Genomic DNA, 17,956 nt, shown 5'->3' with positions numbered 1-17,956 from the left:
AGGGAGAGCAGAAGCCAGGTGAAATATTTCTGCATGTGGAGAGTCAAATTCAAACTGTGCAGAGAGGCATACAGTGAAAAGCACCCGTTCCGGGGCGCCTGGGTGGCGCAGTCGGTTAAGCGTCCGACTTCAGCCAGGTCACGATCTCGCGGTCCGTGAGTTCGAGCCCCGCGTCGGGCTCTGGGCCGATGGCTCGGAGCCTGGAGCCTGTTTCCGATTCTGTGTCTCCCTCTCTCTCTGCCCCTCCCCCGTTCATGCTCTGTCTCTCTCTGTCCCAAAAATAAATAAACGTTGAAAAAAAAAAATTAAAAAAAAAAAAAAAAAAAAAAAGAAAAGCACCCGTTCCTTAACCCGTCCCTGCGTTCCTCTGACTCACGTCCGCAGGTAGGTTCTTCTTGCTTTTGATTCTTCCAACAGTTATCTTCAAAATTCTCAATAGAATGTGACACTTTTATTTCTCCAATGATTAATTTTAAACATTAGCTGCAGACTGTCTGTTCTGCATGATCAAAAAGAAAAAAAGACCTGTGTCACTGCCCCCCTCCCCGCCACCTTCCCTCCTCTCATCGCACTCTTTTGTTATTGGGTGGGTTCTTCTGTGGGCACGTGAATAATTTTTAAAAGTATACTTCAAGTGCTTCATCTTGATCCATCAAATTCACACAAATTGGACTCACCGTTCTGAGAGATAGAAGATGAAATTAGAAGCCCTGAACTTCCTTTCACTTTTCCTCCTTGCAATTCTCATGATCTCCCAACTACATCGTTAAATATCGTCAAGGCTTATTACTTTTTCATTCTATTTTATAAATATGCTGAAGCCTTCCTTGCTTTGCCCGTAGATTGAATTGAAAATTCAAGCATCTCTACGGGTCATTAGCAATGTTATGATTACATATTATTCACCCCAAGATCAAGCAGAGTGGCCTTCTGGGAGGAGGAAATGACATGAATCCTGTGTTGTGTACATTTGGGCTTTTCAAAATAAGCTTTCAAAGTGTTAAAATAAGAACTTCTTGTCACTTACTTCAGCTTCTCAAAACAATGACACTTTAAATGGGCTTTATGTATGTATTTTAGTCACACAGATGTTGTGTCTAAAGTTTCTAATTTTCTTTCCTTTTTCTTATTGAAACAAAATCCCATCACCACTTTACAAAGATTTTTCTCACTTGATCGCATTACCTGTCGAATATGAATCTACCTTTTTGTCAAGAGTTTTCTCCTGATACTCTAGCTTAATGTTCTGGTTGGGACCTTTTACTTTTCACGGCCTGTTGCACAGTTGTATCTCTGGTCTGGTTTTCCTCTTTAATGTGCTTGTGGCTTTGGACCTACTGTTTTCATGGTTTCCATTTTCTTGGCCTTTTTTTTTTTTTTTTTTTTTTGTCTCCTCAAGCATATTTTCTAGTAATTTTTCTTCCCCAGAAAGGGGACATGAGGAGGTAACTCTATGAATCTTGCATGATTCAATACTCAGACTTCATGTTTGAGTGACAATTTGGCTGGACATAAAATTGCTATTTAAGCGTATTTTCTTGCAGAGCTTTGAAAGCTGCTTGTGGTAGGTTGGGTCCTTGAGAAGTGGAGATGGAGTTTGGAGAGCAAGATATTTATTAAAGATCAACACCGCGGAGGGCAGGATTACGCTGACTGAGAATTGAAGCTGCTTTGCATGATTTGCAGGCCTGACAAGCCTCAGCCAACATGGCAGGCTGGATGCTCTGGATTGAGTGCTACTCACAAATACCCCGTGTTGGCCTGAAATGGCTGGGCCTTTACACCTCCCTCTCTCAGTCACCAGATACAGGCTGTCCCGAGAAGGGCATGACTTTATGGTACTAGTGTCCTTGTAAGAAAATAAAGAGACACCAGGGGCAATGAATTCACAGGAAGAAGCCATGTGAAGACAGTGAGAAGGTGGCTACCTGCAAATCAAGGAGGAAGGCCTCATGAGAAACCAAACCTGCCAATACCTTGATCTTGGACTTCTAGTCTCCAGAACTGTAAGAAAATACATTTAAGTCACCCAGTGTGCAGTATTATGTTATGGCGGCCCCAGCGAACTAATATAGCTCCCTAAGTTTTTCTGGGGGAAATTTTTGTGACACCCTTATTTAGACCCTATTGCAACTAAAATGATTTTCTAATATTTCTGAACTTTATTAAGGTACAAGGTTAAGTACTGTGGAAAAAAAATGTTTTAACTGTTTTCATGCTGGTCATGTTCTGAGCTTCACAGCAGATTCTTTATTTGATGGTATCTACTCACCTCATCTGCCTTCCACTTCTCCGAAGAGATTTGCTCCTGTCGTAGTTCCAAAATGTTCTTTAACCTTCGTGACTTTGCATCAGCTTAATGGCCTCTGCTCATCTCTAAATCATGACTCCTTAGTGCTAGGAACCAACGAATAAATGGGGGTAAGAATAAAGAAAATCAATTTAATTAGTGGTTGGATTTAAATCCGACTTGGGAGGTAGAATTTTGGTTTTATCACTAGGGCACTTTTTGGAAAAGAGCAAATTATCTAAAATCAAAACCTAACTCTTCTACATCCTAATTCTATGCATTGAATTTAATATCTGGTTATCTTCATTTGGCTAGGTAATGTTTCCAAGTGACCATTTCCTTGGAAGTCAGATATGGTGTTAAATCCCAGCAGCAAAGTATTGGCCAAAAAGTTCATCAATTAAGTAGCATGTATTGAGTGTGTTATGTTTCCATCTCTGGGCTTAGTACTCAGGGGACACAAAATATCCATAAAACACTGTGTCTCTTCTTAAGGATTGTTTCCTGGAGGCTGGCTTCCATAAAATGATATGGATATGTCTACTCTGGGATTACCAGGCTGTTGGAAGGTCTGAGAAAAACCACAGGAATGGGAAATATCAGCTCAGTTGAATCACAGGTACATTGCACGGTTTCGAAAGGGCTGAAAGCTTTGCTGAATTTTTACTCCTGATCTTCAAGGGAACGGGACTCCTAAGATGTTCAGCACTGCTTGCCAGTTGACCATGCTCTTTGGTGCTCTGCTTCCTCTTGGTTGCTGTTTGCTGCTTGGCCTGGACAACGCTCCTCATCCACTTTTACCTACATGCTTTTACCTACATCCACACTGTGAGGTCTTTCGTGGACTCTAGTGACCGTCGGTGTCACTCCATACTAGACGTGACCTAAAAACAAGTCGCTCTAAGTGACGGTAATTATGCTGCTTTCCCAAAACACACGAAGTACTTCCCCAGTTTAGGACACGCAGTAAATACGCATTGAACATCAGCTATGTGTGGAAGGCACCTCCTCATCTTCAAGGAGGAATTCGAGTGTCATCATCTCCACGAAGCTTTCCCACCCCCTGCTCAGCTCTATTTGACCTTTCATATAGGCTGTAATCTCAGCCTGTTATTAAAGGACCTGGCACCTAGTCGGCATCCAAAGACTGTTGTTGATTAAAATATTTAGGACCAACTGCTCTTTCATTGGGGATGAGGTATATAAGGAAAGGAGAGAGAGAGAGGAAAGATGGAGTTAAATTATAGGACACAAGCAAGGGAGATATTTAAACATTTCATGATATTCAGTAGGTTGGCTGGCTGGGAGTGGATGAGTAGAAAATAGGTGATGTGATCTGACCCAGTGGAAATTGGGCAGGTTAATGAAGTTCTATTTGGGGAGACTGGCCTTCTCGAGAATTCACCAAGCTGTCTCTATCATCGGCTGTAGCATTATTTTAGCTCTGCCTGTAAAGGGCTGTTAATGCCTGACTCTAACTACCGCTGAACCCAGGATCCTCCCAGGTGCCACCCTCTGAAAAACGTATTTTCTTAGGCTGAATCGCTGAATTTGTCTCACTCTGCTGTGGTGAATTTGCAGTTACTTTTCTTGGCCCAGAGAACATCCTGGTAAGATACAATTTTGACAAAATTCCAAAGCACCATTATTACGTGCAGAAGAAATCTTTATTTTGGAAATTGTTCACCTGCGATGTGAATCTTTCAAATCTTCGTTTATGTGAAGCTCATGCTATGTGTTGGGTATTTTTCTCCTTCATGAAGGAGACGGCTCAGCCATGTACTGAAGGTGTTTGGTTTAAATGTCAGTATTAAGAAGCTGAAGCGGTTCAGGAAACCCTGAGACCTCAACACAGTTGTTCTGCTCTGAACCCCAAGGGGAAAGCAAGGGAACGGAACCTAGTTCCAGGATCCTGGGAAGGCGTCCACTTGGATGACGGACTGGAGGTAGTGACGCATTTTAAAACCGTGTTTAAATAAGGACTATTTTTAAGGAACTGTAGTGTAATCACACCAATTATAATCACTCACAGCCTCAGGGGAGGTGACCAACTCATGTGCACTATCAGTGAGCTAGCTAGGTAAGGGGCAGTTTTGTTCCTGTTCACTGAGAAACGGTTCTGGAGCTTTACTCAAGTAACCTGGACGGGCCTGGTTCAACCAGCGGAACAGCCTTAACAGCAGAACTGAGTCTTTCCAGAAGAAGAAATTCTGCCTGTAGGCTTCTTCAGCTCATGCCTGAGGGTGCCGCCTGCCTCTCCTCTGGCCCCATCTGTGGATGTTCCTGGCTGTTCCCCATAATTTCATGAGGTGATTTCTTGCAGTAAATCTCTTAGTGTATATTTCCCACTGGTTCTGTTTCTCTGGTTGAATCCTGGCTGATACTGTGACCCAGAAGTCACTTCTTCTCAAGCTATGAAAGCAATACCTTACATTTATATCGAGCTTTATAGTTTTCAAATGCACTCACATAAATGATCTTTAGTAAATCCTGGGGCTGTAAGTAGGTGAGTGACTCATCGCCCTTGCCGTCACCGCCAGTATCATCAACTTCATTGTCAGACATCACCGTCATTACCACCGCTGTTGCTGTCTTATAGCTGAGAAAAAGGGTTAAGCAGCCAAAAGGCAGAGCTGGAGCCACGAGCTGGTTCTTCTAACCCCAAATATTATGTGTAACATCAGCAACCCTCTGTGCAAAACCTCAAACACCTTATCCTCTGGCTTTCTGGAGATCTTCCGATTGTCATTTCCTCTGTTGCAGCTTACAGTCCTTACTCAGCTTTCCAGCCACCGCACCTGTGGAAAACTCTGGACCTTGTCAGCGTCAGTAACCGCATCGTTTCTAAAATCTGTATTTTAAATCTCTTTAAAAATGTCCCTTTATTTTATTTTATTTTTTTTTTAATTTTTTTTTCAACATTTATTTATTTTTGGGACAGAGAGAGACAGAGCATGAACGGGGGAGGGGCAGAGAGAGAGGGAGACACAGAATCGGAAACAGGCTCCAGGCTCTGAGCCATCAGCCCAGAGCCTGACGCGGGGCTCGAACTCACGGACCGCGAGATCGTGACCTGGCTGAAGTCGGACGCTTAACCGACTGCGCCACCCAGGCGCCCCAAAAATGTCCCTTTAAAATCCAATAAAACAAAAACAAAAAGCCTCCAGGCATGACCTCTTCCTGTGGGATTTTCTCTGTCACAGTTCTGGTCATTTTGAAACCCTAATTTAAGTGGTAAATAGTTTGTGGTCTTGGTTAAGCGTATCCTAACTATGGTTCTTTATAAAGCAATTTTTTTTATTTAGTAAAACCCAAATTCATTTTTACTCAGTGAATGTCAGTCTCACAACCAAGAGTCCAATGTGGATATTTCCTGTCTGTAACATAATGCTTGATACCTCGAATGATTGAAATGAGGCCACATGAAGCATTTCCACGTGATCGTATATACGTGCGCTCATGTGTTTGTGTGCAAACTATATGTCGTAACGTGTTAAGCAGCAAACATGTTTGAATGTAACTCCTTGGAAAAATTTATCAAACCACAGAAGAATAATCTGAGCCTCAATCTCTTGATATTTCTTTTAAGGATGATGAGGAAAATAACCAGCTAACACAGGCAAGTTACAGAATATTGACGAGCCAACACGGTGCATATTCATTTGTTGAATAAATGCGTCGGACTGTCTGAACAGCCTCATCTCCGGGAAGTTATAAATCAGGGAAGGATGCGCTGCAGTATCATGATGGAAGATTTTTAGTTTCCTGTAGAGGAGCGACACCATCAAGATGGCAACATAGGTCATTCCTGACCTTTGTCCCTTCCATGAGAAGCCTCCGTAGCCATCATCCATAGGCGAGACACCATTGTGCAAATCCCAGAACCCCCCGGATCTCAGAGACTGGGAATGGGAATGACTGCATTCGGAGGACAAGAGGAGCGTCTGCACTCTGACTGCATTGCCCGTCCCCCAGGACAGCACAGCCACATACCAAGAGGGCCTCTCCAGGCCAATAGCTTTTGTGGGAACGAGACCCCCAGTGGACATCCAGCCACCCCAGCATTGTGGGACACTTCTGGAGAGGCCCACTTGGATCTCGCCTCATGGGGATCCCTGGGAGATTCTGCAGGATCACTGGGGGAATCTTGACCACCGGGGATCAGATAGTGATGGAGGAGGAGGCTGGGACTTACAGCAACCAATGCCCAGATGTTGGCAGACTGCATTCCTGCTTGCCACGGCACCTGAACAGAGATCGCATCTAGTGCCTCTGCCCATCTACAGAGCTGAGCTGGTGCCCCCGTCTGGTCAGGGAACTTGCTGGACAGTTCTGCCTGACTTGGGTCCCCAGTCAATGAGCCTGACCATCTAAGGAATCCGCTCTACAGTCCTACTTGGGCAAGGAACCAGATTCTTAACCCCACCCAAATACTGAGTATAGACGCAAGTCCCAACCGACCAGGAATGCTGCACAGGGAACCTGGGTAGCCACAGAGCTCATCCCATAATCCCACTTGGGTGGAGAGCCAAGCCAGCAGCCCTGCCCAGCTGATGAACGTAGCCTCTGGCCACACATGTGAACATGGCCTATAGTACCGCCTGGCCACGGAGCCCAGCCTTCAGCTCTGCCTCACAATAGAGCCTAGCCCATGGCCTTGCCTGATTGCTGAACACAGCCCGAGGCCTCTCCTGGGTGGATAGCCCGGACAGTGACCACTCAGTTATGTAGCAAAGTCTCTAATCCCACCTAATAGCAGGCTTAGCTAGAGGCACCTCTCGATCGGGGCACCCAGACAGCAACCTTGCCCAAAAGCAGAGCGCGGATATGGGTCTGTCTGATCACAAAGCCCGGCCTGTGGCCCCCACCAACTTCAGGGCACAGTCTATCGTCCCACCTGATTGCAGAGCACAGCTAGTTGGACGGGGCGTCCAACTGTGAAGCCCTGCCTTTAGCTCTGCCTGAATGTGGAGTCCAGCCAACAGTAGCATCCAGTTGGGGAGCACACCCTGAGACCACACCTGACCCGGAGTGATGTGGATCCCAGCCCGTAGACTTCCCAAACACATAGTCCAGCTGTGGCACCACTCTGCTAGGGAACACAGCCTGTGACCTCGTCTGACCAGAGGCGATTGCAGAGCCCAGCCGGTGGCCCCACCTGACTGGGGAGCCCAGCCAGCGGAACCCCCAGCTAACCTCAGAGCACAGGCAGTGGCCTCACCCAACTAGAAACCCTGACAGCAAGCCCAGCCCTCACACAGACACTACCAGCCGACCTGTCCAAGACCCCAAGCTGAGCTATGGTGAAGGACTGTCCCTGCCAAAGTGAACCTGTAAGGGCTGGACGAGGAGACTGCTCACTCAAGTGCACAGAGGCCAACGCAAGGAATCAAGAATCATGACGACAACCAAACATGACACAACCAAAGGAAACTAATAAAGATCTACACACAGACCCTAAGAAATGGAGATCTGTGAACTGTCTGGCGAAGAATTCAGAATAGTCAGAATTCAGAATGTAAATGGGTGCAGCCACTATGGAAAACAATATGGGGGTTCCTCAAAAAATTAAAAATTGAACTACCCTATGATCCAGCAGACCCACTTCTGGGTATGATCTGAAGGCAATGAAATCAGTATCTGGAAGAGAGAGCTGCACCCCCAGGTTCATTGCCCCATTATTTACAATAGTCTAGACATGGAAACAAGCTAAGTGCCCATTGTCAGATAGGTAAGGACAACGTGATGTGTCATTTTTAATCACAAATAGTTTTATTGGGACATTTGTCTTTTCCTTATTGGTTTGTATTTTTCAAATGGAACTAGTCAAATGTTAAAAAATAGAAACTGTACAGCACATTTTTTGTTTTTATTTTTTTCATCTTGATTTTTGCGAGGTTCAGTTGCCGGTTCTGCCAGGTAATGACAGAATAAGCTTGGGATCGTCACTTAACCTCTCTGACACTCGGTATTCCCATCAGTGGAAGGGGAACAAGAAAACCTGTCTGCATCATTTTGGGGTTTAAGTGGAATAACATACTTAAAATACTTTGGCGACCTTTTGTGATCGTGTATACTTTTGGTGCTCTCATAAAGCCCTACCGGACTTCTCAGGACAATCACTTTAAATTCGTAAAACGAAATACATAGAACTATAAAGGAAGCCAATTAAATTACAGTTACCAAAAAACTTTTAAAGCAAGTTTGTGATAGAATACCATATGTATTTCTTCGTTAATGTTAAAAATGAAAATATCAAGCCGATCTATAAGTACTATAACTAGTAGTGAAACACATAAATAGTATTTTAATGTATCCGCCAAACGAATACATGAAAATATCTGTCGGGGCGCCTGGGTGGCTCAGTCTGTTGAGCGTCCAACTTCGGCTCAGGTCATGATCTCACGGTTCACAAGTTCGAGCCCCGCGTCAGGCTCTGTGCTGACAGCTCAGAGCCTGGAACCTGTTTTGGATTCTGTGTCTCCTTCTTTCTCTCTGCTTCGCCCTTGCTCACACTCTGTCTCTGTCTGTCTCAAAAATAAATAAATGTTAAAAAAATAAAATTATTTAAAAAAGAAAATATCTGTGACCTCTGTTGTGGACAAAGCCATATTGTGGGTTTGCAGCCTACATTTGGAAATGAAGAAAATGCTAGATATTAGTTAAGGAATAGTTAAAAAAAAAAAGGTGAATTTTATTCCTTCCAAGTTCAGGGACCTCTGAACCTCTTATCTCGCAAAAAGCAGACACCTGATAGAGGTTAGTTCCCTTCCTTCTACTTTCTTCTTTCTGATGCCTGTCCCAGTAAGCACTGTCCTCAGGTTTTCTTCCCTTTTCACTTCCTAACAAAATGTGACTCCAGGACATCAGGCATTTGGCCCAGTGGGGTAGATAAGTTTATGTTGTTAATTCCTCGCTCCCTCCCTCCCTTCCTCCCTTCCTCCCTCCCTTCTTCCCTCCCTCCCCATCTCTTTCTTTCTTTCTTTCTTTCTTTCTTTCTTTCTTTCTTTCTTTCTTTCTTTCTTTCAGAGAGCAGGAGTAGGGGAGAAGGGCAGAGGGAGAGAGAGAATCTTAAGCAGGCTGTATGGTTAGTGTGGAGCCTGATGTGGGGCTTGATCCTATGACCCTGGGACCATGACTTGAGCCAACCTCAAGAGTCAGATGCCCAGGTGCCCCTCCTTGATTTGCCTCTTAAGAGCATATCTTTGGTAGAAGTTGAAGGAATTTCAGCATAAGGACAAGGTGAAATGAGATTCCTAGGAGGAAATGGCATCACAAAGAGAGCAGATTACATACTTTCTGAAACTTCAGACTGGTACCAAGGATCAGCTGCGGACTTCACTCCAAATCACCCCTCTAAGTGGCTCGGTCTTTCCCCTCAGGGGTCAGGGTATAGAAGCTCAGAGATCTGGGACTGGGTCCTACCCAGATCCTGGCACGCTACACTGAAAGCCCATTGCGTGTCTCCTCCCAAGTCTGCATTGAGGGATGGCACGTTGGTAACGTGAAATCAGCATGGTGGGAGTATTCACATCGTAAAAATCAGCAAGTGCTACATGGCAGGGCTTCTTTCCTCCTCTCCCAAGTTTCCTGGAAAGCCAGTTGTTAGATATTTGTCAGTCTGTACCTATCCCTTCCTACCTGGTGATTCTGCCTTAACAAAATTAGTCATTCTTTCTGTTTGACCACCATTTAGTGGACATTTTTGTATCCTCAGAAAGGGATTTATACACTTACATCATTCCCTGATTCTGTAACTCTGTCCTTGGGATTCACAAATCTATTAGGTTGTCAAAAGCTCTGGGAAATCCTGTAGTTAAGTGAAGCTATCTTTGTTCAGTCCAGCATTTCCCCAAGTTGTTTACTGAGTCCTTTATTCATGGACCACCTACTGACGCCCCCAGTGAAATCATGGAAGGTACTAGATTTCACCAATTTGATCTGTGGCTGCATTGCAGAATGCAGTGCCTCACCAGGAAGAGAGGAGCCAACCATACTAGTTATTTTAACAGAGATCATTTAACGTAGGGAATTGAACTGCTGACCTGGCATTTGGAGGACTGTAACTGAAGAAAGATGAAGCGACTGCGGAAACCATCCACCACCCTTAGGGCTGGCGGAGCAAAGAGGTGGGGTTATTAAAACCCAGAAGCTTGGATCAGATGTGCAGGAATATGGAAAACAGGCATCCGGAACCAGCTACTGCTCCTGGGCTGAGGAGTGACTGGCGGCACAGGAAGCAAGCGGCAAGGAGCACATCGCTGAGGTGACTGGCGGCACAGGAAGCAAGTGGCAAGGAGCAAATCCCTTCTTCTTCCTCCAGGCTTGCAGTCTCCCTTTCGTGCCCTTTATTGGCAGATCCTCACAGGAAGCCAGATGGCAAAGGAGGATTTTGTCTGTGGAGTCAAGCCTCAGAATGATAAACCAGGAAACAGAAGGGTGGGTGGCACTGAGAGACAGTAGCTTAATAACCAGCCCAGATCCCAACCTACGTGCGTGGTCAGTTTCCAAACAATCTGGGTCTGGATGGCGCCAGAGGCCCTTCCCTCCTCCCAAGGGCTAGAATAGCCACAGGCATCTTATGGAGGCTCTCCTCTTTTCTTAGACAGCAGAAGCTCTTCATTAGAACAGAGAAAGTCATGGTTTTAATTACATTTCTCTTAGAACTCAGAAGGGTTTAAATAGAGAGAAAAGAGATTTCAACAAAGTAAAATGATTTGGCAACTTCTTCTAAAGGGTTTTTCAGCAGCCCTACCTAGAGTCAACTGTTTTTGAATTCATTCGGTTTTCCATTTTAAGTACCCGGGGTGATGATATACCTCATTTATTGCTGGTGGTGGGTGCTTAGTGGACAGCTTAGGGATGGCAGGGCTGTGTGCGGAAACAAGATGCACAAGGAACAGAAGGAAGGAGGCACCCTGTTCCCCCAAAGTGCCCCTTTTCTGAGAGGTGCAGAGTGAGGCACCTTTCTGGAGGAGAGTGGAAGCTGAGGCTAAAGCATCTGGAGTCTTCTCTATAGATGTGCCGGTGATCCCTGTGGAATGATTTCTTACAGACGAAAGTGCTCGGGTGTGGATGTCCGACTTAGGGCAATGTGCATAGTTTGAGGAAAGGAGATAGTTGGCTTTGAAGCCATGCCAGTCACCAGTTGCGTGCTCTGAGTCAGTTCATTGTATTACTCACTTTATCATTGATAATAATTGCACCCATCCAGCTCTCATTTTTGGCTCACCCCGAGGATCAAAAGAAATGGTGGCTCAATATGAAAACATGTCGCAAGGAGGAAAGTGAAATGAGAACGCAAGGATTCAATAATAAGGAGCTTTGGGCTTCTTCAGTTCACTTAGTTCTTGGCTCTAGAAGAGATAGAAGAGAGAGGCATCTCCATTATCATAGAGGAATTGCAGTGTGCACCTTTCTGGGCTTAGGTTACATGTGGATTTCCACACAAATATTTGTCTCTCATGTTGTTATCAGAAAAGCTCCCAATGTGCAACTGAAAACAATCCCAGGAGAAATATCTCTGTGTTTCCAGGCCAAGTCAGTTTTCTATGTTTATTGTTTTCAGTGTTTCTTGGGGTCAAAATGGAGTAGATGTTTCTGAAATTTTAGTTTGAATCTAGGAGTCAGCTGCTACTGCTACTACTAATTACTGCTGCTGCTGCTGCTGCTGCTGCTGCTTCTTAATTATTACAGTTGTAACACTTGTAGTAGTATTTATTGAGTGCTTAGTGTATGCCGGACACTTTTTCAAGCATGCATACTGTGCTCCTTCCTTAAAATAACCCTGTGAGGTGGACATTGTTTCTATTTTAATTTAATGTTAGGAAACTAGGCATAAAGAAGTTACCTGAGATTGTAGATAGTAGCTTATGGAGCTGGGATTTAAAGCCATATAAAGTAGTTACAAAGTGTGAAATTTGAGCTCTTCTCCCACATTCAAGAAACACTTTCATACATTGTGTAAATCAGAGTTGCTTCTCAATGGCTTCTATTTGTTCACCTGGGAATATCATTTATTGGACATTTTCAAAGCGCTGGATCGGATTCTAAGCATTTTCTGTGTGCAACCTTATTTAATCCTTACAGTATTTTACTATCATCACCCTATTTATCAGGTGAAGAAACTAAGGTTCAGAAAATTTAAGCAATCTGCTCAATCAGGTTCACACTCTGAGTAATTGTTAAAGTTGGTATTTGAACTCCAGTCTCCATGACTCATGGAATCTCCATGACTTTTAGTGTGATGCATCGCATAACTCTTTGCTTCCTAACCATAAATACATATTTTTTCTGTTTCTCATGGAGCCATCAAACTTCCCTGAACATGAGTGTAAAGCTTATAAAAATGGGAAAGCTGAAATAAAGCTAAATGAAGATCAGAAATCATGTACTGTCAGCAGGGACTGGGTAATTATGCCAGGACACTGGGATGAGAGGTAATGAAATAGAGTTTAATGCTCAGGCTTTGAACTTCTTAAAAGACAAGGTGAACAAACAAGAGGCAAACAGACAAAAGAAAACCCAAATGGAATCCAGTTCATCTAGTTTGTATAGTTCTCACTGTCAGACAAAATGTCAGACCAGTTAGGTAGAAGACACACACCTTCCCTAGCACTCAAAGTCCAGAGAAATCTTACTTAAGTCTTGTATTTGGACACCAGTCATGGTTTGTAAGGAGCTTCCATGATACACAGCATGGTGCGAGTGAAGGCTTGGTGAAGGATATAGATTAGGATTTTATCCTATGTGAAATCGATGAATTATTTCCAGAGTATCTTTGAAGGACAGTGTACCGTATTCATTTCTGACGTCCTTATTAGAACTCACAGTTTAGCACAACATGTCAATTAATGCCCTTCGAGCTGTCATAATAACTACACGGGTAAATGTGTTCACCAATTTCATAGAAGGAAGTGACTTTATTTATGTACAGAGAGCCAACTGTTTTCTTCTTGAAGTATTGAAATAAAAACGTGAAAACCAACATAAAACTTGTTCAACTTCGTCTCAACAATTTCTAACCATCTCTACTTTCTCCTTGCAAGACCTGGCAGGACCTCAGCTTGCTCATTCATTTATTCATTTGGCTCTTAATTTAGTCCCATATTAGTTAAGGAGGGCCTTAGGCTTGACCAGCATCAAGACAAAAGAAACAAGGGAAGAAACCTTGGCCAAGAATCTGGTGGGTCCCAATGATCCGTATGCATTTATGGCGGGGGTGGAGGGAGTGGGTCTATGCGTGATTATGTCAGCTGAGCCCTACCTGTTAGTGTTATGCTGGAACACACAGGCTGAAGCTACCTATAAATCATCCAGGAAGGTAGAAAATAAAGACAAGAGATACAATCAGGAGACAAGTCAGAATTACTGAGTCAGAGTGATAACCTTTCAAGGTCAGGGAGATAAAGATGCCCAGAACTGGGCTTATATTTGTGACAACAGCACAACATTCTTGAGCTTGAGATAGCGGTGCTTTTAGCAAAGCATAATCTCACCTCCTTAGGTTGGCAATTCACACTCCTCAGTCTGCATCACTTGATGGATAAAATTGCAAATAGGCAGGTCGAGGGTAAACTGAGAAGCTCACTGGATCGTGGTCATGTGCACCGTTGTATCATCATGCCTAGGTTCCAGGGTTTTGCTCAAATCTGACATCTGTATATCTAAGTCTGTTGGTCCATCTATCCATCCAACCAGCCATCCAGCCAGCCAGCCACTCATCATCTAAATAGAGCTATATCTACTGCCTCAGGAATTAAACCTAGTTCAGTATTAAAGGAAATGCAAGCTAAATTAAACGTCTTTACTTCCTAACAATTAAAGGAGTGCGCTAGACACGACACAGAGCACCAGTAAACTGTGCATTCATTTATAACCACAACTAACATTTATTAAAACACTCTTACGTGCCAGTAGCTGCAGGAAGAGCTAGGGAGGGTCTAAAGATGAACCAGACATGTCCTTGATGTTTAGAATTCACAGTCTATAGAAGGTACTGTGTTTGCATACACATCTACGACGCCACATTCTATCCTCTTCTCTTCACTCCTTCCTTTTTCGGAAACATACAAGCAGCTCTTGTGTCAGGGCCTTCGCACTTGCTCTTGCCTCTGCCCAGGAGGTTCTTTCCCCAGATACACGTAGGGTCGACTTCCACACTTCCTTCAGATGCCCTCCAGCTGTCACAATTTCAGCGAGGTCTTCCTTGAGTACCCTCTATGAGGTAGCAACTCCCTCTTACTCGGGGAACTTTGTATGTCCATACTTCTGAATTATTTTTCTCCCTAATCATAAACGTTTACTTCTTTTGTTGTTGTTTGTTTCTTCTTTCTTCTTCTGGATGCCAACTAGAATATATGTTCTGTGAAAATAAGGGACTTTGCTTTTGCTCATGCCTCTACCTTCATGTCTGGAAAAAGAGCTTGATAAATAGTAGGTGCTCAATAAATATTGTTAAATGAATAATACGAAGCAGAGAAAGGATGCCTATATATATATATGAATTGTTTGACAACAACAGGGAAGGAGTAATTACTCTGGAAATGGAGATAATGGCTTATGAATCCTCGAATAGAAAGGTATCACTTTCCTTTCAAAAAATAAAGGCCACTTCTATGGGACAGCCAGCTTCCATGACAGATACATCCGACATGTTGGGAATCAAGGTGCTGATTAGCAATGATGAATGACCATATGATGCCTGAAAATTTTCCATTACCCTTTGAATTTTTTTTTTTTTTTTGTAGTCTGGGACCATCTGGAAACAAATGGGTTTGACCTCATTTCCAAAACTACTTGTGAAGCCTGTTTCTGTTAACCAGGAGCTAAATCTTCACTTGTGGGCTCTCTGTGCTTGATTCTGTGCTCCAGTCCTTACAGTTCGGGCTGCTGATGGGACTCAAGAGAACACTGAGCATTTTCCTTGTCACAAAAGCCATCATTCACTAGAGACTGGGAACAGAGAAGAACTTTAATATCCACTGGCATGGCTCAGTGCAGCCCGGACTGCCAAAGAAGCAGGTGTTCAGTGATTACTGGAATAAGTTCGAGGCAAGAATCCAAGCTGTGCAAGAGCCCATGTGACCACTCTCCTCATAGTGCTGTGGATGTCAGACAGGTAAATGAGAACTCTCAGGTACCTGGAGAAGACCCTCTGGGGCAGCTCTTCATTCCTACAGTCATTCAGCTAACAATTATTTATTGAGCACGTGCCTTGTGCAAGGCTCAGAGCCTGACCCAGCCTTGATACAACTAAAGGGTTTCTCCAGTAAGTTTCTGCGGTCCTCTAAGGGTTTCGGGAAACCTCCTCTTGGAGATCATTTTAATCAAAGAGCATCTTTTGTAGGAAGGAGAAACACATTCAGACAAGCTTTTTAAAAACAGAGGACAACAGGGGAGACATTTTCCAGAATCCAAATTCAGGAGATGGCAACATAGCAGCTCACTGTGTAGTTCTCTACCAGGTGCCATGCTCTCTGGGCACAACTGCTCTCTTCCCCCGGGCCTGATTCCTCTAACACCCAGTGCCTCGGGCCAAAAAAGGCCATTTCAGACCCTGCTGGATAGTGCCATCCACGAGTAGTCAAAGGAGACTGCTCACAGCCTGCGCGTTCTATTCCAGACTCCTGCAAGGGAGAACCTGATTGGCTCAGCTCGTCTCTAGGGTCCTTTCCCATCCATCAGACATAACCGGGGGTGAGGCTTTGTAGCCCACCATGCTCTCAGCAGGACTGTGAGGAGTGACTCTCACAGAAGGTAGAATGAGGGTACAGGGAAGGCGTGCCTAGAAGCTCTAGAGTAGACTCAAAGGGATGTTCAGAGTTAGGGATGAGGGATTTTAAATGGGACCTGAGGGAACAGAGCTGTCATTGACCGGAGCCACTAGTTACATATATGGGACACGGGGGAGGGGAGATTTGGATATGCAGAAGGAAGCCTGGATACTCAAGCTGCAATCATGGGACGGGCAGGGGTACTGGTGGTCACCAGGTCACTTGCAAGGAGGTAAATGCTCCTTCACCCTTCAAGGCCTTCAGTCCTACACTGGATAGTGACGTCCTCGAGGGGAGGAGCCATGAGCTTGTTCGTCTTTGTATTTCAACATCCACCACAGTTCCTGGGACATTGTTGATGTTCGAAACATAGTTGTTGATCAAACAAATGAAGGAGTGAGTGAGGATACTTGAAGGAGTATCCGTCCTCTGTGAAGCTTTTCTAATACTTCCCCCAGCAAGTCGGAATTCCCTCATGTGTGCTCCCACCATGCTAACCACACCTTACGGTCATTGTCAGATGACAAATCAACCTCTGGTGCACAGAGTGTACTTTATTAAGTAGAGAGTGGGTTCTATTAAGCAAAAACAAACAAGTGGGAATACGTCAAACTAAAAAGCTTCTGAATAGCAAAGGAAATAATTCTCAAAATGAAAAGGCAACCTTTTCATCCTTGCAGAGTGGAAGAAGATATTTGCAAACCACATATCTGATAAGGGGCTAATATCTAAAATTTGTAAGTAACTCATACAACTCAATAGCAACTTACCATCACGGAAGTGCAAATCAAAAACACAATGAGATACCACCTCAGACCTGTTAGGATGGCTATTATCAAAAAGGCTAGAATGTATTATTCTAAGTGAAATAAGTCAGACAAAGACAAATATCACATGATTTCACTCAAATGTGGACTTTAAGAAACAAAACAAATGAACATAGGGGGAAGGAAGGAAAAGTATGATGAAACAGAGAGGGGGGCAAACCATAAGAGACTCTTAAATACAAGAACAAACTGAGGGTTGATGGAGGTGGGGGGAGGGCTAAATGGGTGATGGGCATTAAGGAGGACACGTGTTGGGATGAACACTGGATGTTACATGTTAGTCATGAATCACTGGGTTCTACTCCTGAAACCATTATTACAGTATATGTAACTTCTATTAAAAAAAAAAGGTAAAACATAAGTGTTGGTGAGACTGTGGATAATTCTAAAAATAGAACTATCATATGATCCAGCCACTCTACTTCTGGGTGTGTATGTCAAGGAAAACCAAATCTCAAAGAGACATCTGCCCTCACACATTCATTGCCACATTGTTCACACTAACCAAGACATAGAAACAACCTGCGTCCATCAAAGGATGAATGAATAAAGAAAATGTGAGATATATGTATCTCACAATGGAATAACTATAAAAAAGAAGGGAGTTCTGTCATTTGTGACACTCTGGATGAAACTTGAGCACATTATGCTAAGTGAAATAAGCCAAAGACAAATACTGTATGGCATCACTTATATGTGGCATCTAAAAATTTTAACTCACGGAAGCAGAGAGTAGAATGATGGTTACCAGGGTCTTGTGAGTGGGGTGGGAGGAAGGAGCGCAGGTATTGGTCAAAGGATACAACCTTTCAGTTGGAAGGTGAGTAAATTCTGGGAGTCTGATGGGAGGGGTAGTGACCATAGTAACACTGTGTCTTACACTTGAAATTCGCTGAGAGAGTAATCTTAAGTGTTCTCAACACACACACACACACACACACACACACACACACACACACACACACGCACAGTTCACTATGTGAGGTGATTGGTGTAGTAATTAGCTTAAATGTGGTAATCATTTCACATGTGTATCAAATTATCACATTGTACGCTTAAAATAT

The 17,956-nt window shown here is 43.8% G+C and overlaps 1 long non-coding RNA gene across 1 annotated transcript in view; it reads left to right on the top strand.

The window, feature by feature from the left end:
• The window catches only part of LOC123575843, a 102,157-nt gene extending 93,462 nt beyond the window's left edge, over nt 1-8,695 (top strand). The window contains exon 4 of the long non-coding RNA XR_006701032.1: nt 5,880-8,695. This is a non-coding gene — a long non-coding RNA (uncharacterized LOC123575843). The remainder of the gene's footprint in view (nt 1-5,879) is intronic.
• Nucleotides 8,696-17,956: the final 9,261 nt, after the last annotated feature.

This window comes from Leopardus geoffroyi, chromosome C2 (assembly GCF_018350155.1).
Source record: "Leopardus geoffroyi isolate Oge1 chromosome C2, O.geoffroyi_Oge1_pat1.0, whole genome shotgun sequence".
NCBI lineage: Eukaryota > Metazoa > Chordata > Mammalia > Carnivora > Felidae > Leopardus > Leopardus geoffroyi.
The sequence above is the reverse complement of the archived record's forward strand: the minus strand, read 5'-3'. Positions and strand labels throughout refer to the sequence as shown.